Source organism: Lissotriton vulgaris, chromosome 10 (assembly GCF_964263255.1).
Source record: "Lissotriton vulgaris chromosome 10, aLisVul1.2, whole genome shotgun sequence".
NCBI classification, from domain to species: Eukaryota; Metazoa; Chordata; class Amphibia; order Caudata; family Salamandridae; genus Lissotriton; species Lissotriton vulgaris.
Genome location: NC_141698.1, coordinates 254,749,123 through 254,775,951, shown reverse-complemented (window position 1 = coordinate 254,775,951; position 26,829 = coordinate 254,749,123). Strand labels below are relative to the sequence as shown.

The 26,829-nt window shown below is 42.3% G+C and overlaps 1 protein-coding gene across 1 annotated transcript in view; it reads left to right on the top strand.

Annotated features, from left to right (window-relative positions):
* Positions 1-26,829, top strand: part of LOC147685059 (GTPase IMAP family member 7-like) — a 311,998-nt gene that overhangs the window by 21,717 nt on the left and 263,452 nt on the right. The window lies entirely within an intron of this gene.

Here is a 26,829-nt window from a genome sequence, read left to right as displayed (position 1 = left end):
TATAGGGCTGTGAAAAGTTTAAGTTGTACTTTTTGGCACATGAAGGGCAGCTAATTTATATACGTATGTTCTCATTCAGGTACACTGTACAACTTGATGCTGGAAATCAGCGTTCGAGTGTCGGAGTTACATGCACGTCCTGTAATTGTAGAGTAATCACATAATGTACGCGTACCCCTTGAAAAAGAAAAAAAGCTCGAAGCCCGCTTTATTGTTAATTAGCCCCCGGGGGTCCAAATCCCGGGGCAATGTACCTATTTATAATGGGGGGCCTAGAGGGGCCCCCTTACCCTGGGGACTGCCACCCCCGGGGCTTTGACATTATGTAGGCGGGGGGCTCATGGCCCCTCTGCAATTCCGGGGACCGCTACCCCCGGGGCTTTTTTGATAATAATGGGAGTCTCAAAGGGGCCCCTCAGCCCCGGGGACCACCACCCCTCGGGGCTTTGACATTATGTATGCGGGGGGCTCACGTCCCCCCCCCAGCCCCGAGGACCACCACCCACCGGGGCTTCTTTTTAAAAAAAACCTGTGTGGGGGGCTCAAGCCCCCCCCCCCCCACATGCTGTGGGGACCGCCAACTCCCCGGGGCAGTACATTTTTAAATTGGGGGTCTGTGACGGACCCCCCAGGGCTTTTAAATGTTGTGAGGGGGGCCACGCGGTCCCCCTCCTGGAGCCTTGTGGTGGACCTGGGGACCTCTGGTGTGCATGCGTTGGGTACGCGTACCGTACCCCGTATGCTACCTGGTTTATAAGGCGTCCCGTACGCCTATGCAAGCGAGTAATAGAAAAATATTTTTCAGATATTTATCAAGCTTATGTGTTTAGATGTTGGGTGGCTCTAAAAAGAGCCCTTGTGTTTATTGGGAGATTATAGTACCTACAAGTAAGTACTGATGCAGAGTCTAAAGATCAAGAGGAAGACTCTGTTCCCTTCATCTGTAAAATGTACACCATCTCACCTATAGATGCCATGCATATTGAAACGTAGATTGTTGGGGTAAATGGACCCCATTTAATAGTCTCGGAGAAAAGCAGAAACAGATTTATCCACATGTTTTCTAGCTTTCTCAATCTGTGGACAATATTGGTTGGACCAGTTCCATTTGTGCCTTTGGCATATATTAGAATGGACAAAGGCTGTTTGTGGGAAAAGTGCCATCAATTCTCAAAAGGTGTCCTTCATAAGCATTTCCAGACCTACCCCAGTCAAAGGGCCTAGGTCATTGCCACCACAGTGCACAATTATGAGGTCAGGTTGTTGGAGATGTAACAAGGATTTAACCAATGGCATCAATTGCTGCCACTTTAACCCTCTCTGTCCAATCCATTTAATGTCTACATTTGGTAAACCTAGGTCTTTGAGAATTCCTTTCTGTTCTGCGCACTTTTGGCTCCAGAAAATATAGCTGTGTCCCACAATCCACACTCTAAGCATGTTGAAGAAAGGTCTGGATGCACTCCGATGGTCTCTGAAAATGAAATGGCAGTTTGAAAACTAGGATGTTTCTAAAATGGTGTATAATATGCAGTTTTGAAAAAAGATAAGATATGATTGGTTGTTTGAGGACATTCTGAACGGAAAATTAGGGTGCATGTTTCTGTTTTTTAAAAGCATGTTTCTTATTGGTTAACAAAAACTGATTGAAAGGTACATTACATAAGATAAGCTGATATGTTGAAAAGTCAAGCATACTTGCTGTTTTGATTAGTAACATTGTGTGATGAACTTTTGACCTGTGTGCTCAGTTAAGTGTTTCTATGGTAACAGGCAGAAGGCAGAATGGGGTAGGGTTGAAAGTTATGTCAGTTGGATGGGGTTCAAAAGTTCAACCAATAGAAATGTGTATTTGCTTTTTAATTAATGTGGGAAGAAATGTGATTTGTTATTTACATGTATATGTGAGTAGAATGAGAGGGGAAGTGTGCAATTTTCTGGCTTTGCTAAGAACAGTGAAGTACAGAGATTCTGTATAAGAATATCCGCTGTCTGACTGACATTCTTCTTAATCTACAGATCGATTTGAAAGGTGAGTTGTTAACTTGTAAGGGGATGTATGTGGTGCATTTTATTTTTAATAAAAGTAATGTGTTTATCCTTCTAAATTTAAAGGAGTAGGTTAGTTGTGTACCATCACATTCTCAGTTTGTCTGCATTTGGATAACCATTGAGATAAAAGCATTTGGTAAGTTAATGTGTTTGGTGAGTCAGCTTTGTACAGTAAAGTGCAGTACTAAAAAATATAGAATGTGTGCAGTTACTTTTCCAGTTCAAGTGTCGTTCAGCACCCTGCATCTTCCGGCTGGGCTATGTACCCATGTGCTTTGCTGGGCATAGTGTTTCTAACTTACATGGGTCATTCAGCACCCTGCATCTTCTTGCTGAATCTGGTTTAAATGATCTGCTTTGTTTTCGTTGGCCTAAGGTTTTTGTTAGGGGTATAGGGTTACATTTCCTAAGTATTTTGGGCTATGCACCCATCTGCTTTGCTGGGCATAGTGTTTCTAACTTTATCCACTATGCCACCGATGGCAATTGATGTTGTTACAGATCCGTGGTGTAGTGGCCCGGTTGGCCGTAGTTGAAGCAGAGTGTTAAAATGATGAATGAAGCGTGGACCAGGTGAAGTAGGTAATAAGATCTCTACTTTATTCTTTAAATCTCTTCATAGTTACAGGTGACCAGATGTAGTTAGATCCATAGGAATGCCCCACCAGGAGCAGGCTCTCCACTGCTCAGCCCATCCATACCAACTGACATACTCATCCAAGCCAACACAATCAACATTCCATCTCATGTCATCACTGGCTGAGCAGCAGGGAGAGAACCTCAGTAGGGAGGGTGTAATAAGTAAAGGTACATTACAACACATCCCCCGCTTTATAATGATAGAAAACAAACAACACATGTGAAGATGATAAAACCTCAGTAGAGAGGGTGTAATAAGTAAAGGTACATTACAACACAGAGCTTAGCTGCTTCTTTTAGTCTTCTCAGCAGTGTCTAAATATCTTTCTTTGGAGCCCCATTACAACTTGTGACGGCAAGTGCTTGACAGTGACAGATGATGTTGCATACAGAAGTTTACAAATGACAGATGCAGCGTGGATGAATGATGGATGGATGGATGTGTGAAAAAATGGATGAATGATGGATGGATGGATGGAAGGGTGGATGGGTGAAGGATGGATGTATGGATGGAAGGATGAAAGGGTGGATGGATGAAGGATGGATATATGGATCTGTGAAAGGGTGGGTGAATGAATAATAGATGGATGGAAGGATGAAAGGGTGGATGGATGAAGGATGGATGGAAGGATGCAAGTGTGGGTGGATGAAGGATGGATGTATAGATGAGGCATTGGATGGATGTAGGGATGACACATTGGCCATCTTAATGCACATTCAAATATTTGCACTGTGCGTCCATCTTTTTCAGATTATAAGAAATATTAAGTATTCATAAAATCATGTACACTGCGATGTTTTTGGTTTTCTGTGCCATTCCTCAAGACGCTGTTTCTGAGTTGGGAAATATTATTTGTTGGAATCAAATCATTGACTGCAAGAACTGCAACTGATATTACATAGAGATGCCGCGTGCAAGTGACAGATTGCATCACACATTTCATCTCTAGCGATTGCGCTGAGGAAGAGTTTAGTCTAGGACACTTTGCTGAAAGAGGCTGAAAATATCCATAAACTGTCAGATGGAAATTATGGTTGCAAACGTATTTGCACACTTTCCTTCTATAGAAGTTTGCGTGTATATAATGACTACACCGTACCAATAAGTGTTTTTGTAATGGATTTATTTTCCCGAGCGCCAGAAGTTCGACTGATTCCTCACAGTGCGAGCGGCAATCTCAACAAGGCCGTCCACACATTCGCAGCATGCCTTGCATCGCGCTCTGAACAACTAGAGCGCAACACCACACCTTCCTCACAAATCTCTTCCATTCGCCAAACGGAACAAATTACTTAACCTTCGTTCTCCTTCGCTTGCTGTAAAAGCCTTTGAAGAATTGCGCTCGCATTATGGACATTAAATTAATTTATGTTTATGATGCTGTAGCCTATACCAGTGTCCCAACCTAACCTGCACAAGATCAAACTTACATCTATGGTAGCATGACAGGTGGGTGCACAAGATGTTTCATTCAGGCACTCTTCTTGCAGAACTGTAGTCATGCAGTCAGTACCCAAGTACTCATGCAGCGAAGTAGGCCTTAGGGCATGGACTGCAACCCCTATGCAGTATGCATTCAGTCTTGTATCTATCTGTACACTTGTCTTTTACACCTTCAATTCCCCAGTCTGTAGCCTTATACTTTCACCAAGCACTCTGTCACTGTGTTGCACTGTTGTAGTGACAAATTCAGCAGTATGTACTAATCTATTCACTGTGCTAAAACTGAAGCACTTATAAATTCAGTTAGGCACTCTCCTTGCAGAACTGTAGTCATTCAGTCAGTACCCAAGTACTGATGCAGTGAAGTAGGCATTTGGACATGGACTGCTTCAAAGCCCTATGAAGTATGCATGCAGTCTTGTATCTACCTGTACACTTGTCTTTCACACCTTCAATTCCCCAGTCTGTAGCCTTACACTTCAAGTAAACACTCTCTCATTGCTCTTGCACTGTTGTAGTAACCCATTTAGCGGTATGTACTGAGTATTCAGTGCACTAAAGCCCAAACACTTATAGATTCACTCAGACAGTCTCCTTACAGTACTGTAATTATTCATTCAGTACCCAAGTACTCATGTAGCGAAGTAGGCCTCAGGACAAGGACTACTTCAAACCTGTATGCTGTATGCATGCACTCTTCTATCCACGTGCACACTTGTCTTTCATACCTTGAATTCCCCAGTTAGTATCCATGATGTTGCAGCAAATACTCTGTGTCTTCCCTTGTACTGATCTAGTGATGCATTCAGCACCATGTACTAATCCATTCATTGTTCTAAAATCCAACCATTTCTAAATGCATTCAGGTACTCTTCTTGCAGATGTTGTACTTGAAACTCCTATGCAGTATGTATGCACTCCTGTTATCAGTTACACACTTGTTTTTTATACTTAGTCATTGTAGATTGTGTTTGTTTAGTAATAGAATAGTATATTTTATAGATTTATTTTTATAACATTATATATACATTTATTATAACAGATTCAATTTATCAACACTAAAAGAAATTCATCATGCCTAGAAAAAGTTAAAAGAGGAAACAACGTAATAAAGCTTATTATTTCGAGAAAAGTCATCCACAAGATTTACCTGAACAACAGTCTGTGGTGAAAAAGCAAAAAAGTCCTGGTAAGACAACTAAGGATTTTCTAAAAAAGCTATCAAACACTAGAGAATGTGAAAATTAAAAGAATGAGTCTGCAACAAAAAAGAAAAATAAGAATGGAAACACAGGTCAAGTTCTGAGCCTTTTTTTAATGAAGAGAGTTATTTTCAGAGTAATGATTTGTTGCATGCAGTTGACACCAGTGGTCCAGCTTATGAGGTTAGAAATGGTTGTCCTATTGAGAAAGAGAAAATTATTCCCAGAAATGCAGCAGGGGTGTGTAATGGCTGCCCTTTTCTGGCTCCTTTAAGAGGGAGAATGATGGAGAGTGACTCCAGTCTATCACCCCCATAGCATAGGGATTAGGACTATAGATAGGATCCCTGCCTTTTCTATATAGTAGAGTATTTTCGTGTCCCTTTCCTTGGTGTAGGGCTTATGAATCTAAATTAGGGGATAGATACATAAGTATTAGTCATGATTTGCCCATTTGCTAAAGTGTTAGGATATTTTCCATGGAGTTGCGCATATTGCGGGCCCTGTAGGCCTTAAACGAGACAGACTCCATCTTGCTCTCTGCCTGGTAGCTTGAGAGGCCTTCTAGGTCAAGTGTAGTGTTTTAGTTTCAAGCTGTTGTTCGCTTGGAGAGAACCGGCTCAGGCTGGCCCTTATCGAAGGAATGTATTTTTCTCCACTCCGAAGACACAACTTCAGGCCGGCCGGCTGGGAACGTGTCCTTGGTACGGGGAGGTACAAGAATTTGGTGGGCGGCAGGTGGCTGACCGTAACTTTCCATGAAGGAACGGGCTTTGATATTAGCGAAGGTGTTAGTCAGTCTTTAGTTAGTCCGTAGGCGGCATCTAGCCGTTAGCATCTCTGCCATTAATTATTTCATGGCGGACAGTCGCCATCTTTGAAGTCCGAGAAAGATTTAAGACCGAAACTCTCTGAGAAAGATTGAAGGAGAATTAGCGCGGAGCGCACTGGCACAGAGAGAGAGAGAGAGAGACGGTAGCTAATAACCAGCAAGGTTCCGGTGGCCTGGAGGGAAGCAGACGAGGTTGAGCCTAGCGGTGCAGACGTGTACTTGTGACGGCTGGGGCGTGACTGCGAGGCGAGCCAGGACACAGAGACGAGAAGGGAACCTAGATGACTGCCGAGCCCAGACTTCATGTTAACAAGGTGATCTCCGCCCTTTTCCCAATTAGCGCGCATTCTAATCTTTACCTTTTCTTTACAGAAATTATGTTGCATAGTAATATGATATGTGTTTATTGTTAATAAATACCCTAGTTCTTATAGAACGAACGTGTGCCTTGTGTTCCTGTTCAATCTTGTTAAATGGACCTCCTAGTCGAAAGTTGTTTATGTGAACGGATGTGAAATCCCGATCAGGTAAATAGTGATCGAACAAAGAGGGAGTGAGTGGACCTTTGATGCCAAGAATAGAAGGTACATCATATAATTTGGGAACCATATTAAAAGTCATTATTATAGTTTTATCCCAAGTAGATAACTGAGACATTGTCCCGATAATTGCTCATAGGAATGTGGTCGTCGTTGATATGCGGCGTTAGTGAGAACGTTGGGTAGGATACCAGCGTGGATACCCACAGGATTGTGGCTTGCATAAGTGAGAGCGTCAGGGAGGATACTGGCGTGTAGATCTACCGGATTGTGGATCGTTTGGAAAGGGGAGCATTGGGTTCTGCAGGCCCATGTGTAGACGCACCGGATTGTGTGTCATATCTGCCCTAGGGTAGACCGGTCTGGGTCAGGGTGGCCGCGAGACCAACTGATGTGAATAAGATATTGTAGAGAATCTATGCATGTGTATTGCTATTCCCCATCCTTAGGTGCGACCTGTATATACCTATATATCTATCCATATTCATTGTGAATACGTTTCAAGGAGGGAGGTGAGTACGTTTTGGCTGGGTTATAGGGGCCCCTGGGGGCTGATCCCATCTAAGCGGAAAATCCGGCCATTACAGGGTGTTAGCTGAGGGAGTTTTGGGGAGACGTCCTAAAGGTCCAGTGTACACTTGGAATTGTAGTAGTATTTGTAGTGTACGACAGGAATCTATTTATTTTTTATGCAATTTCTTAAGTAACTATACTAAGAAAAGTGTTAAACAAAAGATCAAGATGTTGAAAGGACTAGACCCTTGCAGAGTGAAAGAAACTACTGGTTTGCAAGGTCATTCTCTGGCTTGTCTTTCTAAAAAAGTATGTCAAAGTGTTTTTCACCATTTCAGGATGTTAGCAGTACATCATACTCAAATGAGGAAATTATTCAGGACATTGTATTATGAAAAAAGTCCAGCAGTAATGTTAAAAAAGTTGAACAGTGCTCTTTTGCGTGGATCAGTTATAGATTTAATGAAAGTTTGTGAAGAAATTGAGTTTAGTTACTTTGGTGCTGAGCAAGACAGTGCAGGAACTGATACATTAACAGAAGGAAATGTGGAAGAGAATGTACAACATTCTAGTACAAAATAATTTGAGCAAGAAATTACAAAGTTTAAGGTGATTTCAGGTGAAAGGCCAAATTATTATTGTATCTGTTGTAGATGAACTCATTATAAAAATCAGACTAGGACTGTTGATCAATTTGCAACTTATTTGTTGGTAGAGAATTGTTTTGGTTTGGGTTCTGATCAACGTATTTGTAAATACTGTTATAACAAATTAGATGAGAACAAAATGCCTGCTAGAGCTGTCCATAATAATTTTGAGTTGGTAAATATTCCTTCTGAACTGATAGATTTAAATACGTATGAGTCTATTCTTATTCAATGTGTGCACCCATTTCAGCCTATTGTTCGTATGGAGCCTAAGACAGGGAAATTGCCTCCTTCAGATTTACAGAGAGGATTAAAGGGAAGAGTTGTATATTTGCTTCTAGATTTAAAGAAAAGTATTCAAACAATTGGTGTAGAAAATGTAGAAGATGAACCTTTAGTTATTTTAGTTAATGCGTTCCTACTAAGAGTAAGAAAATCTGGCAAGAATTAGTGGATGTTAGGAAAGTGAAAAAGGCAACGTTGTATCTGGTAAAAAATAATCAGTACTATAAAAATGTGCATGTGGGATAAGAAGATATAACTAGAGAAGAAGATACTGACTCGTCAACTGGACAAATTGAAAAAGTGGATATGTCCAGAACTGACGAAATCTATGAACATTACAGTGTTCATCCACTTCATTCCAAAGAAGTGATGGGGAATACTATTGAGTTATTCCAAATGAAAGAAGCAAAGGGAAGTCCCATGAGTGTGTGGGAAGAAAGCATGGAAGCTCGTTGTTTCCCTCAGTTGTTTCCAACAGCAAAAGGAGGACAATATGATGAACGACCTGTGCAGATTCCTGCATCTGAATACAGTACATCAAGATTGTATGCAGAAGATCCAAGATTTCAACAATGTATTCCGTATCTGCTTCATCTTTTGTTTGAGAGTGACTTGTCTGGACTTTCTTATGCAGTCAACCATATATTGAAAGCTGGTGTACATCTGCAAAATGTTTCGGCAAAGGAATTTATGGATAAAGTACACCAGAAAGATAATGTTTTGGAATCTCAGCTGATTAATCTCATGGCATGTCAGCGTGGTACTAATGAGTACTGGTACCGTCATCATGGAGAACTTAAATGTTTGCTAAGGAACGTAGGAACTCCTTACTCTAAGCTGTGCTGAATATGCTTGGGATGATTTACTTCAGTTTCTTCGAGAGGCAAATCCAAATTTAGTGAATATTGAATATAAGACACCTGGAGAATTGTGCTCTATGGATCCAGTTAATGTATGCAGATATTTCAATCATAGATTTGAAGCTATGATGTCTTTTATCACCAATAAAAAAATCCTCCTCTTGGAGAGGTTGTGGATTTCTTTTGGAGAAAGGAGTATTAAGCAAGAGGTGCTCCTCACATACATATGCTAATATGGATCAAAGATGCCCCCAAATTTGGAACAGATTTGGATGATACTGTGTTGTCTTTTATTGAAGAATATGCTACATGTGCTATACCCAAAAGCACAGAAGAAAAGAACTTAAGACAACAAGTCTTATGATTTCAAAGCCATCGTTGTGGGAAATACTGTTGTCAAAGGTACAAGTCAAAGGAAAAGTTTTATACCAAATGTCGTTTTGGTTTTCCATGTCCTGTAATTTCCAAAGGAGGAGTAAACAGTTTTATGTGAGGTATTCGACATACCTTGGGAAGAAAGTCTTCAAAGAATACCTATAATTTGAGAAGGAATGAAGAGTCAAAATACATAAATGACTAAAACCCAGTTATTCTGTCAATGTGGAATGCTAACATGGATATTCGATAAGTTGCGGACAATTCCATTGCTGTTCCTCGATATGTAACTTCCTACGTAACAAAATCAGAAAAGACGGACATGAAGGAAATGTGGGAAGAGATTAAGAAGAATATAAGTAAGAAATTATACAGTTACAGTTTGAAGATATTATCTCATCGAGAAATCGGAGGGTATGAAGAAATCGGAGGGTATGAATGAAAGTCTATACTACCAAATTTAGGAGAATCATTTGGATGAGTCTAGGTCTTGCTGCAACACGAAATCGAGTACTTACATCTGTACAAGAAATTTAATATTTAGCTGAAAAAGGGCCAGAAAGTACAGATATTGTGAAAACAAATATGTTGATACATATTATCCCAATAGAAGTCATCATCTTGAGAACATTTGTCTCTATGAAGTGCTGCAAAACTATACTTTTAAATGGAATATTACAGAAAACATCAATAATGGTAAATATGATGTGATCGGTTCTGAAGGATGTTTGGTGAAACAAAGAAAAGGACATTTGATTAATCACCGAAAACTGAGTTGCGATACTCCAAAAGGGAATTTTACTATTTAGCTCTTTTGCAACTCTTCAAGCCGTGGCGTTCAGAATTAGAATTACTTGGAGATTTTCAGAGTTTCGAAGATTCGTTCAACGCAACTAAAGATACTATAGAATGTCCTTTTTTTGCAAATTATGTAAAATGTTTGAACAAGAAATTGAGCAAGAACCTACAATTGCAGCTGAGATTGCTAGAGACAGTTCTCAAGACAGTCAAACTTCTGCTCCGTTGAGCCAGGATCCACTAGGAGAACCAATGGTTCAAAATGAAGCAGCAATTGCCATGGATGAGGTGGAAACAGCAATGTATCAAGCTCAAGAAGATGTAACAAACTTAGGAAAGTTGGAAGAACAACAAAATGTTGAGCAAAATCAAATATATGACCAAGTGAGAGAACAGATTGACCATGGATTACTTCATGTGAAGGCAGAGTGCTCATGCACGTCATTTCAACCTATCTGAATGTACGTGAGTGGACAAGCTGGAAAAAGTTTTTATAATTAAAGTATTTACAAGTTATCTACAGAAAACAACTGAGTCGCATTCGTCTTGTGTTGTCACTGCTCCAACTGGGTGGGCAGCACACAATATTAAAGGAATTACTTTACATCGTTTACTAATGCTACCAGTAGAGCATGAAAACAAATTGGAATACCACAAGCTATCTGGAGAAGCTTGTTGTGAAGTTTCAAGTCTTGAAGAAAATGAAACTTCTCATTATTGATGAGGTAAGCATGTCATCAAACTTAATGCTTGCCTTTGTGCATTTAAGAATGTAACAAATTCTTAAAACAGAGTACAACGTGTTATTTAGAGGAAAACACGTCTTAGTTTTTGGAGATCTACTAAAACTTATTCCTGTAAAAGGACAACCAGTATTTAAACAATTGCACATGAAGATACCAGAAAGTCTTTGGGCGGCATTGGAAATGTTAACATTTGGTCATATTTTGAATATAAGGAACTTATTACAAAAATGCAACAAGCAAATTATGCTGATTATGGAACTATTCTACAAGATATAAGAATTGGAAAAGTAACTGAATATGAAAAAGAAGCTTTACAGAGATGATTACTTTCCAATTTGTTTCCAAATGAAAATATTATTCCTGAGAAAATATATATGAGAATTGCAGAAAACAAATCTGTAATCTGCTTAAAGCCAACAATGCGTGAATGTTCAATATTCAATGAAGAAATGTTAAAGTTTGAAAAATGAAGAAATTATTAAATTGGAAGCTATTGATAATTTAGAGCATGAAGGAATCACTATTTTGACAGAAAAGCTAAAGAGGAAATGGATTCTTTAGAGAAATTGATATCTAAAACTGCTGGTTTAGAAAGGAATCTATATGCATGTATAAACTGTCGGGTCATTTTACGACGTAATATGAATGTGGAAAAAGATTTAGTAAAAGGAGCAATGGGTAAAGTTGTTGATTTAATTATTTTCTAAATAGAGATGGTATTGAATTTTTGAAAATCGAATTTGAGCATATTGAAGAAGTACAACAATTTAGTCATTGTTCAGCTCGGTTTTTGCTTGTAAAAGATTTGTATGTTCGCAGAAAACTATTTCCTGTTTCTTTGGCGTATGCAGTGACCATTAAAAAATCTCAAGGTTTAAGTGTAGATAGTGCTTTGGTGAATATTGGAAGTACCGTCTTTAAAGAGGGTATGGCATTTGTTGCTTTGTCTCAAGTCAGAACTTTATCTGGATTGTACTTGATTGATTTTGATGAGACAAAGATAAGTGCAGATGCAAATTGTGTGAAAGAGTATAATAGGTTAAGAAGAGAATATGCTCCCAATTTAGTTCAATATCCTGTATTTGAAAAGCGTGCACACAACAGCAACAACATACTAGGCACACCACAAAAGGAACTCCACACACTCCCCCTCCAGACTGGTGAGACAGTTCCTCACTGCCTCTGACTCTCAATATGTACCCCTCTTACTGAGCACCAGGCACCATACTCTGGGAACTGGGAATGGGACTTCACGCCCTGGACACCTTTAAGCTGCCCCCACTGGATCCTACCATACTGGGGAATCCAGACACACACACTACACTCAGGGGATAACCACCCTCCCGAGCTAGCCATATCTCCTCCACACTCCCTCTCTTCCATCTACCCACACAGAGACAGGAACAGGGATTGGGCACTGGACCCAGCAAGGGATTCCTAATCTCTGGGAACCTCCCCCTCTACTGGCGTCCCGCCCAGTCATTTTCTCTTGTCTGCCACTAAACATAAAGCGCAGGAAACACCATTTAAAAATGACACTCTTGAGGAAAAACAAAATCAAAAACAATAATCCCAAACATGTGACTATCTAAAGAATGCAGAGTTTTGTAATGTAGCCAGCTGTCGCTGTGGCACTGCGCAAACACAAGTCCTAATCCACACCGCTGACCAACAAATTACACAAATATGCCAACTTCTAAAAGTGGCACTTCTGCACTAGATACAATCAAGCCGCATATACCATTGCGTAGCATTCAATCCCACGAGTTCGCACATACCAAACTCGACCCTGCACTCCCCACACATCAGGAACTACCATGGGCATACATATTCCCCATTTATTCCTATGGGAGGGCAGGTCACTCCCCTCACATACACAGAGAGCTCACGCACTTTACACTGTACCACAGTGAAAATGTGCGCAGAGGCCTAAAACAACCAACACCAGGTCACAGAAACAGGGTAGGAAAAAGCAAAAAGTCTCGGTGTGAACCTGCCAAAAGGGCCGGGTCTAACAAGGTCGAAAAAGAAGAGATGAGAATATCTGTAGTGAAGGTGTAGAGAAAGAAAAAAAAACAAGATGAACTTGTGATTGCAAGCAAAAAGAAAAAGGACACTGTGGAAGATATTGTTGGTTATCAGTTTGAAAATAGTTCTGGTGTCAACTGCTATGCTAATATAGTTGGTAATGTTGTTTTTTATCTTGAAAGTTTGGAACAGCAAATTGTTGAAAATCGAGAAAAAAGATTTTGTTTGTTGTTGTATTGTGTTTATGAGAAACTTAGTAGTGATAAAAGTAAAATGCAAAGTGTTTCTGATATTCGAAATGTATTGAACATATGTTCTGGTTGTACTCAATTTACACAGAATATTCAGCAAGATTTTCAGGAATTTCTAATGTATATGCTTGTTGTATTGGAAGATGAAGGTATAGATATTGAAAATCTTTTTGGCCTTTCTTATAAATGTCAACATTACTGTGAAAATTGTTTGTTTACATGTAGCACTAGCATAGAAACTGAAAGATGTATATGCTTGACTTTACCAGACTGTGAATCAGTGTCTTTTAATAACCTAGTTAGAGGAGCAACTCAAAACATGGAGTGTAGGCAATGTAAATTACAAATGTCATCAAGATTATTTATACAAAGATATGGACAGTATGTAATTTTAATGATGCAACGCTGTACAGCTGATGGAAGAAAATCGGAAACTTTAATTAAAAATGTTGTAGCTACTCAAGTATCTATATCAGGAAGAACTTTTGTAGCTGTAGCAATTGGTCCTTCTACAACAGCTGGACATTACACTGCTTATTTAAAATGTGATAAAGGTTGGATACATTGCAATGATAGTCAATTGTTTTTTAAACAACGTTTGCCGAAAGAATTACCAAATTATTTCCTAATATTCTTAAAGCCAAACTTTTAGGAACACAATTTGGCCTTTCTGGATTACTGCTGTTAAGGTAGGCTGGTCCGGTGTTGTGGAGTGCTTTGTGAGTGTGGGTGAGGAGTTTGAAGGTGATCCTCTTGTCGACGGGGAGCCAGTGTAGGTCTCTCAGGTAGGGGGTAATCTGACTGCGGCGGGGGACATTGACGTTCATTCGGGCAGAGGCGTTTTGGATTTGTTGTAGTCGTCATAGGTGTTTGGCTGGGATTTCTGCGTAGAGTGCGTTGCCGTAGTCCAGCCTGCTGCTGACGAGCGCCTGTGTCACCGTTCTTCTTCTTTCTGTCGGGATCCACTTGTAGATCCTGCAGAGCATGCGGTGGGTGTTGTAGCAGAAGGAGGAGACAGCTTTGACTTGCCTAGACATGGAGAGGGAGGAGTCAAGAATGAATCCTAGGTTGTGTGCATGGTCCGTGGGTGTTGGTGCTGTTCCCAGTGTAGTCGGACACCAGGAGTCATCCCAGGCTGAGGGGGTTGGTCCGAGGATGAGTACCTCTGTCTTGTCCGAGTTCAGCTTCAGACCACTGCTCGTCATGCTGTCGGTGACGGCCTTCATTCCCTCGTGGAGGTTGTTTTTGGTGGTGTGTGGATCCTTGGTGAGGGAGAGGATGAGCTGGGTGTCATCGGCGTAGGAGATGATGTTGAGGTTGTGATGGCTGGTCACTTGTGCGAGGGGGGCCATGTAGATGTTGAACAGTGTCGGGCTGAAGGATGAGCCCTGGGGGACGTCGCAGATGATGTCAGTGGTTTCGGATCAGAAGGGTGGGAGGCGGACGCTCAGGATTACTATTGGACAACTTCCAAACAAAGGATTTCACGCATACTATTTGGCCTTGAGGAAAAGTATCTAAAACAATGAAGGACTTTTTGTTGTATACTTTATCTGCATATATTTCTAAACAATATTATTTACAGTGTATGAAAATTAATACAAATATTTTGTTATTTTATCATTGTTTGAGTTGTTTCACAATTACGTAAGAAATTTCTCTTAGAAAAAAAACATTTAACATATGTTTTATTTCTATTTTTTAGATTGTTATTGAGAATGTTGAATTTTTTTTCAGATAATCTCATTGATTGTCTTTTTTTTTGCCTGCTGTTATGTGATGAGTACAATTGAAATCACTGTTTCTAGTGAAATTCAATATATTCTGAGAACAGCAAAAAAGGCAAATGAAATGTTTAACAAATTATTCTGCGCTGTAAAATATATATTGTAACTTTTTTTTTCTTGTCTTCCACAGATGCTAATTTTATAATGGATATTTTTTTAAATTATTTTTAAGGTAAGTATAAGTAACTATAAAAATGGTCAATGTGCTGTGCTTCTACACAGCTGAAGAAAGAAGAGATGGACGGGGTACATATCTGTGCAAAGATGGTTTGTATTTTTTAAGGATATATGAGAAAGTTAATATGCATACTGAGTGTCCCACGGGACCCACTATCTTAGAAAATATATTCAAGAAGTGCCGTAAAATGTCATAGTGTATAAAATGGGACATGGCTTGAGAACAGCTCTCTGCAACGCACCTGTATGGTATTGAATAGAAAGACATGCTTGGCTAGTAGAGACCAGGGACTTTCAGGATTAAAAGAGACCAAATTTCTCAATATAAAATACATCACAGAGTGTGTTTTCAAATACTTTTTCATATTTAGAAGGACGGGATAAGTTACTGTGTGTAGCTTTTCTTCTCTATGTAAATATGTCCTCATCATACACAATACTTTGTGTTGAAAGGAAGGTTCTATGGCTGTTGCTGTGAGTATTTTCGACTTATATAAGCAATGACTACTTTCAAATTATGTTAAAAGGTGAGCACTGGATAGGTCTTTAAGGATTGATATGTGTAAAAACACATGAAGTATTCAAAAACTAGTGTGGGAATGGTACCTAAATACACACAGATTCACAGTGTTATTCTAGACAAGCAACAGTATCCCTTGCATTTTACTAAAACACATTTACTTGTTTGAAAGGGGTGAGGTGAATAGACATATTATAAATTTTTTACTACTGCATTTTAGTATAAGTGCCTGAGTCATTTTCCATAGTCATAAGGAAAGACTGGTTTCGAATTTTACGAAAACTTAAGAACAGGATATGTTTATAAACAATTATATTCATATAACTTTGTGAAGTACTAAAACTCTATTATGTAAATACCATTGTCTAATAACATTCCAAAAGTATTTTCTTTGGGCCAAAATAGTTGATAAACCTACTTTATGTACTAAGAAAACTGTTAAAGTGAAGTGTTTATGTCTTTGTGCAAGGACCTAGAACATAACAGATTTGTTATGGAAAAAGAGGAGAATATTACCAAAGACACAATGAAAATGAGCAACAGTTTAATTGAAGTACAAAATCTACCTATAACAGCCAGCGAGACAGAATTATACAACATCAGTACTGCAGATATCACCTGTGGTTTTGAAAATGAAAGCAATGATGCTGATTTTTTGGAAGCACTGGATCACGTAGAGTTACTGGAAGCTATAAACTCTGAAATGGCAAACCAGCAGTATGATCTCGAAGAAGTACCAGATTAACTCCTTTTAGAAGCTGTGTTAAAATATGAAATGTCTGAAGAATAACTTTATTGTTTAATAATAATAAAGCATTGAGCACTATGTACTAATCCATTCACTGTACTAAAACGCAAGCACTTATAGATTCACTCAGACACTCTCTTTACAGTATTCTATAGATTCAGTCAGTAGCCAGTACTTATGCAGAGAAGTAGGCCTTAAAACATGGACTGCTTCAAACCCTTATACAGTATGCATGCAGTCTTGTATCTACCTGCCCACTTGTCTTTTATACCTTCAATTCCCCAGTCTGTATCCTTACTCTTCTACCAAGCACTCTGTCACTGCTGTTCCACTGTTGTAGTGTAGTGACCCATTCAGCAGTATATACTAATCCATTCACTGTGCTAAAACTGAAGCACTTACACATTCAGTCAGGCACTATCCTTGCAGAACTGTAATCATTCAGTCAGTACCCAAGTACTCATGCAGCAAAGTAGGCCTTAGGGCATGAACTGCTTCAAACTCCTATACACTATGCATGCAGTCTTCTATCCACCTGCACACTTGTCTTTCATATCTTCAATTCCCCACTCTGTATCCTTATACTTCCATCAAACACTCTGTCAATGCTGTTGCACTATTGTAGTGACCCATTCAGCAGTATGAGCTTATCCATTCACTGCGTTAAAACTCAAGCACTTATAAATTTAGTCAGGCACTGTCCTTGCAGAACTGTAATCTTTCAGTCATTACCCAAGTACTCATGCACTAAAGTAGGCCTTAGGACATGGACTGCTCCAAACTTCTACATACTGTGCATGCAGTTTCATATCTACCAAACACACAAGATGATGGACGGAATGTTGCACAATGGCAAAACATTCATCCCCAGTCACAGATCTGGGTTTAATCCATCGTTATTGTGCTCACCAAGCCACCCCAGTTCAGACATGGCCAAATGCAAATCAGTCTTGACTCTGTGCCTCATGGGAACAGTCCAGCCCGAACTGCCAAGCCATGTCTTTCCTGCACCGAAATCAAGCATCCTTGGACCAGTTTCTGGCTATCAGCTATCTTCAGCCAGGATAGCTTGACTCCAGTGGCGTAGTGAGCACGGGACCCACGTCTGGGCATACCCTTCCTACATAGGGTGAACAGCAAAACACACAAGATGATGGACGGAATGTTGCACAATGGCAAAACATTCACCCCCAGTCACAAATCTGGGTTTAATCCATTGGTATTTTGCTCACCAATCCACCCCAGTTCAGACATGGCCATGTGCAAATCAGTCTTGATCCTGTGCCTCAAGGGAACAGTCCAGCCCGAACTGCCAAGCCATGTCTTTCCTGGACTGAAATCAAGCATCCTAGGACTGGTTTCTGGCTATCAGCCGTCTTCAGCCAGGATAGCTTGACTCCTGTGGCGTATTGAGCACTGAGTACTCATGCAGCGAAGTAGGCCTTAGGACATGGACTGCTTCAAACTCTTATGCACTATACATGCAGTCTTCTATCCACCTGCACACTTGTCTTTCACATCTTCAATTCTCCACTCTGTATCCTTACACTTCCACCAAACACTCTGTCACTGATGTTGCACAATTGTAGTGACCCATTCAGCAGTATATGATTATCCATTTACTGTGCTAAAACTCAAGCACTTATAAATTCAGTCAGGCACTCTCCTTGCAGAACTGTAATCATTCAGTCAGTACCCAAGTACTCATGCAGCAAAGTAGGCCTTAGGGCATGGACCGCTTCAAATCCCTATGCACTATGCATGCAGTCTTGTATCTACCTGCACACTTGTCTTTTATACCTTCAATTCCCCAGTCTGTATCCTTACACTTCCACCAAACACTCTGTCACTGATGTTGCAGTATTGTAGACGCCCATTCAGCAGTGTGTGCTAATCCATTCACTGCAATAAAACACTAACACTTACAAATTTACAGAGGCAGTTCACCAGAAGTGCAGAGGGAAGCATAGACTTGTAACATATGTATGTACACATGTTACATTGATGTGCTTCGGAAGTACTACAGTATACTGTAAGTAAACATCTTATAGAGTTATACTGTAGCACTTCCTTATAGTTTTGCACTTTCACATCCACCATACACTACTAATGTATTCTTTCATTCATTTATGCACTATACATTAATTCAAAAATACTTTTACACACTATCATACTAATATAACTCTTTTTTTGAGCAGTGAAGTTAGTTCTTAACCCCTTCGATGCTGATGACGAGCTCAGCTCGTCATCAGCCACGGGGGCGTGTGCGGATGACGAGCTGAGCTCGTCATCTAACGCGGCTTTTCAAAAAAAGCCGCGTAGCGCAAAAATCACCGCAGCAGCGATGCGGTTAAAATACATTTTTTTTGTCTTTTTTGTAGTTTTGTATTTTTGGGGTATTTTTTGAACAGTTTTTGTGTTTGTGTTTTTTTAAAGGAAAAAAAGGGAATTACACAAACAAAACAGTCTGCAACTGGAACAAATAAACAAAAAAAATTAACGGCGGACGCAACGGTGCTCTTGTTTGCACCTGCAAATCAAATCAATGGACAGTTCGACATAACATATTGTCTCTTTACCAAATTTGCAAAGAATGATAAGGTCTCCAAAATCGGGATGGATGTCCGGATGTGGACACGATGGTGCTGTGGAAGTGCTGGCTACAGCTGGTGGAGGGTCTTCCAGCTGCCTTTCGCATGCAGCTCTTGCATAATTGCAGGGATGAACAGTTTTTACATGTCTCACCATGATGGCGGTTCCAAATGAATATTTTTTATTCAGATCACCTCTAGAAAGCATGGTCCCACACACCTTGCAGGTGACCTTGGCTGCATTCACCTTCTTTTCTCCTTCTGGAAATGTAAAAAACGTCCAGATCAGAGCCTCCTTCCTTTTTGCCTGTGCATTCTCAGCAAGAAATTCTTGTTCTGAAGAGTGTTCAGATGTGTCTTCCTCCTGGCTTGCAGCCATATTAAAAACGTCTTCGGGGGCGTGGCTAGCAGCCGGCGAAGATGGCTGCCTGCTGAGGGAGCTCCGGAGTCGAGGTGCCCTTCCCGATGAATCCGTCCACTAATCCTACTCAATAACGGGAGGCTGGTACACCCGTGCATGTCCGTTACGGAGCAGCATTGAATGCTGCGGTCCCGACAAAAATCTGCAACTGTAGACCCGAGCTGTACGAGACCGAAGGAAAGCGGCCTACATTCGTGACGGAAGCCGGGGCCTCGAGTGATTCGCCTGCCCGGAGACATGCGGTAGAAGGTGCCTCGGAGGTGGCCTCGATTGAAAGAGGGGAAGTCCGTGACCGGAGGATTGAGGGTCAGGAAGCCTGTTCCACACACTCCTAGAAATCGTGGAGGAGCCGCAAGCAGACAACCGGCGAGGCGGTGGCTGAGAGGCCGGGGGACACAACAAAACAGCGACCTGAGCAACGGAGGTAGGCCTAGCTCCAAGCCCCATCAACGCGCAGACACTACCGAGTGCATGAATCGCGCTAGGATGGCGGTTAAAACCTACGGCAACTAAAGTGGCACTCATCTAGCGGCCTGGACGGGTGGGAGAAGCCGGGGCCTCAAGTGATTTATTGGCCCATACAGGCCCCGCGACCGCCATTGCAGCAGGGGCCCGCTTCTCACCGGTGGCCAGTAGGAACACACTGATCCAAAAATCCGCATAACATTGCTGAGGGGGTGCGGCATAGGGGCCTGATGAGTCGAACTGTAATGCCCAGCGCCATAGCATACCGAAATCCGGCCAGGGGTATCAGCGCAGACCTCAAACTCTTGCATAGGGACGCATAGACAGACAAGAAGGCAGCGGTGGTGTCCCAACTCATATAGATCTCCCGAATAGCAACGGATAGCCGCCTACTGACAACTTACAAGCGGTATTCGGTGGAAGAGCCGCTAAACGGATGGCCCCTGCCTGTTGCGGACACCCCACTACACCCCAAGTGTGCTCCAGCAGCAAAAAACACTTTACCACAGTTTATTACCACCAATTTCCGGTGAACTCAGAAGAACACAGGTGCATATACGCGCCTCCCCCCCCCCATAGGTGGAGGCTCAACTGGAAACCCGGGAGTACCGCAAAGTGAGACAAGGGTACCACAACACCGACGGGGGTCCGAGATCCACCAGTCAACCTCACAGATTGAAACACAGTCCCCACGGCCGACTCGGAACACCGCCATGTCAGGTAGAGGCCCCAGAAATCCTACGACACAAGCCAAACTTGATAAATATGCATATAATAAGGACTTTCCCCATTACAAGATGGGAGAACCTCATCGAGTGGGGCGCAGGGAGAAGGTGCAGCCAAAAAGTGACTTTGGAGGACATAATGGCGGCGCTGGCCAATGTACAGATTGCGGTGTGCTCCATTTCCACGAACATAACACTACTCCGAGCAGATTTCCAGAAAATTACCACCACAGTGGCGGAGGTGGAGCTTACCACGAAGTCCCTAGTAAACGACACAGGGGTGCTGCAGAGAACGGTCTCACGGCTCGAGACGGAAAACAAAATCCTGGCTGAAAAACTGGATGATCAGGAAGGGCGCTCTCGCAGGAATAATGTTCGAATTTTAGGTATTCCGGAGAGTGAAGGCACCCAGGCTATGGACCTATTAGTAGAAGAACTGATACGAACTAGACTACAGCCCAAGGGACTCTCCACATTCTTCCCAGTAGAACGTGCCCACAGGGTGCCAGGCGGAAGAGTCAAGCCAGGGGCGTCCCCAAGACCGGTGCTTGTGCACCTATTCAACTTTAGAGACAGTGATGTCATTCTTCAAACTGCACGAGTCTCACCACAAATCCGCCTGCAGAACTCATCGATCTCTTTCTTTCCAGACTACACGGCAGCGGTGTCGAAGCGGCGTCGCAGCTTTCTGGAGGTCAAAAAAGCTTTACGAGCCCGTGAGCTACCCTACTCTATGTTATTCCCCGCAAGGCTGCGAGTGGCAGCAGAGGGGAAGACCTGGTTCTTCGATACCCCTGAGGAGGCTTATGACTGGCTGGAAGGCTGGAGGAAAAAATATGGAGCCCGTCGTGGGGGTAGAGACCGCAGTCAACGCACCGACAGAGCAGAAATGGGCAGTCCAGAACTCTTCCCACCTGATGATGACAACTCACAAAGATCGGAACCGACAGACTTTGGTTTGAAATAAGACGGATCGACTGGTAAAAGACTATATGTGGGTCGCCGCAGGCTCACGTTGACATTTCTTACAGGCCGGCTCTGAACATGGGGCAGCAGCGGGCCCAGCCGGGAAGGAGGGTTCACGTTCACACCCAACTTCGTAACCCCTACACGCAAGTACTCTGTTGGGATTTGGGATAGCGCACTCTGCTGAGTTGGGGTGGCGGGCAGTTCTAAGTCCGTCGGGCAGGGAGGCAGGGAGGGGGGAGGCATTGCGGGGTGGGGAAGTTCAAAGTTCTGGAATTTTTGTTGTACATATCAATGGAAAATGCATCGAAGCACAACACTTACTATATAGTACCTACTTACAGGACATAACAAGGTTACACTATTCATTACACATCCCGTTTAGACATGATGACAGACACAACCTGCGCTAATACACAGACGGAGAGCCAGGAAGCCCCCTTGACCCCGCTCAAAGTGGTCACTTGGAATGTCCACGGGTTAGGAGATAGAATTAAACGAGGTCTAGTGCTACGTGCCCTTAAACGGCAAGGCTCCACTTTGGTGCTCCTACAGGAGACTCACCTCACAGGAGTGATATGTAAAGCAATGGATCCGCGGGTTCTAGAGGGACTGGCATTTTAATGAGGAAAAACTCACCCTTCATAGTCAAACAAACAAAACACGACGATCAGGGGAGATTTGCAGCAGTACACGGTCAATGGGAGGGTAGACGGGTTAATGTGGTATCAGTATATATCCCCCGGCATTACAGATGGTGGCTCTCCCGGCCCTTAGCGATTTCATACTGTCACTACCCAGTGGAGACCTCCTTCTTGACGGGGACTTCAATGCTACAATGGACGTCAGCTTAGACAGACACCCGGAGCGAACAACAATACATGGGGTCTCACCATGTGGAGCTTTGTGGAAGCACTAGGACTAATAGATGTCTGGAGACATAAACATCCATCAGAAATTCAGTATATATTCCACTCAGCAGTACATAACAGTCTATCCAGACTAGATTATTTCTTATCCTATGAGTCCACCCTCTCCTCTGTTGAACACATCACTATCGGGCCAAGAGGTATCTCGGACCATTCCCCAGTGTCCCTGACGCTTTCTTCTTCCCATACTTCTCGCAAACTACTATATCCAATATACCCTGGCTATCTGCAAGTACCATTAATACGGAAGGAACTCCGTAACACAACTAAACATTTCTTTACCGAAAATGAAGTTCGGTAAGCTCACCAACCATATTATGGGAGGCCTATAAGACGGTCCTCAGAGGTCAGGCTATTTCATCCATATTGAATCACAAACGCACAAAACACCGAGAACTCGCCACCCTTGAACAAGAGCTCCAAGAGGCCACCATTGCCCACTCGACCAACCCATCGCCAGATTCAGCCCACGCACTTTCGCTAAAACAACAACAACATAAGGAACACCTTAGACTAGAAACAATAACAGCCCTCACAGCAACCAGACATAGAATTTACGATTTAGGGGATAAAGCCGGGAAGCTATTGGCATGGCTAGACAGGAGGGAACGGGGGAACCGTACCATAGCACAACTACATACAGCAGAGGGACACCTCACCTCGGACCCAGAGGTAATTGTAAAAACGTTAGCTGAACATTTCAGTAAGGTGTACGCTTCCTCCTCATTAGCCACGGAAATGGAGGCGGCAAATTGTTTGCGGGAGGTGGAACTGCCTAGACTTGACTCCGAGGCATCCGAAGAGCTCGAGGCTGACCTCACTATAGAGGAAATCGGAGAGGCAATTAAATTCCTTCCATCCGGCAAGGCGTTGGGCCCAAACGGAATCCTACTGGAGCTTTTTAAATTATTAACACACACCCTCAGCCCACACTTATTAGCGATGTACAATAACAGCCTAGAGCAGGGATCACTTCCTTTTGACCCAAGAATGACCACCATTGTAGCTATCCCAAAACCAGGAAAGCCCCAAACGGAATTCCCCTCGTATCGCCCAATATCCCTGATCAATGCAGAATCCAAAATTCTGGCTAAGCTAATTGCAAATAGACTGCAAACACACCTTCCTAACATAATTCACCCGGATCAGTCAGGCTTTATGCCAAACAGGAACACAGCACTTAATCTCAGGCGAATACACAATGTGCTGGCGAGGGAAAACAGTCTGTCGGAGACAGCAGCGGTCCTCTCTCTAGACGCTAAAATGGCCTTTGATATGGTGGAGTGACCGTACCTGTTTGCAGTTCTTCCATGCCTGGGCTTCGGCCCTAAATTTTGCGCGTGGATCTGGCTCCTATACGCGGGTCCAGTGGCTCGAGTGGCGGTGAACGGGCGGCTATCAGACCTCATCACATTGACGAGAGGGACTCAGCAGGGGTGCCCACTATCACCAATTCTTTTTGCTATAGTATTGAAGCCCCTAGCAGCGCAGCTCCATAACACCCCTCTTATACGTGGTATTGCCTGGGCAGAGAGATGGGAAGACCGTATATCCCTTTACGCAGACGACATCCTAGTGTACATAACAGACCCTGAAAACACTCTTTCGAGAATGTTCGAGCTATGCGTCACATTCGGTAAGCTCTCGGGTTGCACCATAAACTGGGATAAGTCGGTCTTATTCCTGTTAAAGGGCTCGACGCCACGACTCCCCCCTCACTGCCCGCTGGCAATTTCCCAAGAAACATTTAAATATCTGGGTATATATATAACAAGAGACCTAGTGACCTTCTTTGCTAAGAACTTGGCTCCCCCGCTGGAACGACTGCATAGAGACGTCACTCACTGGGAGTCACTACCCCTTACACTGTTAGGTAAAGCGGCACTATTCAAAATGATGGCCCTGCCCAGATTCTTGTACGCGCTGGAGAACACGTCTTATCCAGTGCCCATTAAGTATTTTAGGAAAATAACAGCACAAGTATGCACACTACTATGGGGCAACAAACCAGCCCGCGTGGCACAAGTCAAACTACATCGCAGCTGGTACGATGGCGGCAAACCTCTCCCTAACATGCGCTTGTACTATTGGGCCGCACACCTCAAAGTAATAAATCAATGGATACACGCCCCTCGAACAGACCCAGCTTACATGGCTGATTGGGCGCAACTGGGATCAGACAACTTACTAGCGGCCTTATATAACAGAAGGCGAGCGTTGACACTAGCAGGCCCGACTAGGCACACTGTCATGCTATGGTATACAGCACAGGCGCAGCTGGGATGGAAAGAGGTCATAACCAAACTAATGCCCCTGTGGGACACAAAACAGTTAGGGACCCTCAGAAACAGCAAAGGATTCAAACACTGGGATAGCATTGGTATCTCCACAGTGGGAGACCTATGACATAAGGGGTCGGTCATCCCGTTTGACCAGCTTAGACAGCAATACGAACTAGAGCCAACTGAGTTGTACCGTTACATGCAAATCAGTCATGCACTACAAACAGGTCTCCCCCAAGCAGAAAACTTACCAGAGGCCTCCCCAATAGAAGATAGGCTCCTCACAGACTTTATGCTCAAACAAGCCACCTCCTTTACATACCGTAAACTCATAAATAATATATCAGATCCTACAATAACACTGAAAGAAAGGTGGACAACAGAAATTGATGCCATGGACAAGGCAGAGTGGCAGATGGCACTCGCCTCTCCTCGGGAGGTGGGAATATCGGCCAGGCTCCGACTTGTACAATTTAAAAACCTACACAAAGCCTATTTTACTAGATCTACGCTCCATAAGATCGGGAGGGCGCACACCCCATATTGCTTAAGAGGCTGTGGAAATGAGGGTACCTTTTTCCACACAATCTGGGACTGTCCTCGACTAACAGATTACTGGCACCAGGTCTTACGTACAATGTCTCCAACACTACATGTTTCCCTGCTGCCGGAGCCACGAAGGTGCCTCCTCAATATCTGGGAACCGAATGACTTATCCTGATACGGGGAAATCTGGGCGACTTTAGGGTTTATGGTGGCCAAGAGGAATGTGGCTCAGAAGTGGGGAGCACCCAAAACACCATCATTGGGTACATGGTGCAGAGATATGGACATTGCAATGATTACGGAAAGAGCGGTGTATATGAATAGGAAATGCCCTCGCAAGTGGACCAAAATCTGGAACAATTGGAATTCATATAGAGGGAATATCTGTGACCCTGTTCCCGAGTCGGACGATGATAGCTCAGATGACGACTCTGAAGAGGGTTGAGGAAGCGGGGGGGAGGGTGGTCCGGAACAAGCATTATGGAAGTAGAGACGGGAGCTAGGAGAGAAACGAATCATGTATATCGATGCAATGTGATGATTGTAACTCTGAAGCAAGCACGTGCCCATTGTCTTTTAGTTTTGTGTATTAAAACCAATAAAATTGTTTGGGGAAAAAAAAGACTTCAAAAATACGTGTAGAGGAGCTTCAGAAAAGAGATGGTTCTTCAATGAAAGTCAAAGAAGAATGATTAAAACAGGTGGGTACTTCAACAGTTAGAATAGGAAGTATTATGAACCAATCAAATCTCTTGTTTTGAAGTCACGTAGGGTGCGCTTACGATGTGAGTACGTATGACATACCCTGCGATTTGCGTAATTGCTTTTTAAAGTAATATACGCTTATTAAACCTAAATGAATACTATTTTTGTGGTAAGCTCAGATAATGTCTTGTCTTAAAATTTACATTAAATACATAAATTTATCTCTTTAAGCATAAAAAAAAATCGCAGGGTATGCGTATCGTACGCCGTACAAATGTACATAGCATCACGCGGAAGCACCAATGCGACCCGTAATGTCAAAACATATCTGTGACGTAGGCGCAAATACGCGTACAGTACGATAATAGTTGCACAGCAGTGTGCGAGGACGGTACCCGTACCATACGTTTACCACAAAAAAAATGCAAAAAAAGAAAATCATAGAAATAAAAATTTTAATATATTGAAAAAATATATAAAGTTAAACGAAAAATCATTTTTGAATTTTGTTATTTTATTATTCTACATTAAAAATATGTAATGTATTTTAAAAAGTAAAATAGGTAACAATAATTATTATAAAAAATTTAGTAAATTAGTATAAAAAAAAAAATAGAACAAATAATACTTTTAAACATTGGCATTTACAAAACCTATGAAATTCACAGAAAAAACCATAGGTTTAGGCATGTTATACTTAGGAATTAGCATTTAAAAAACCTTGCAAATTCACTGAAAAAACCATAGGTTTCACAC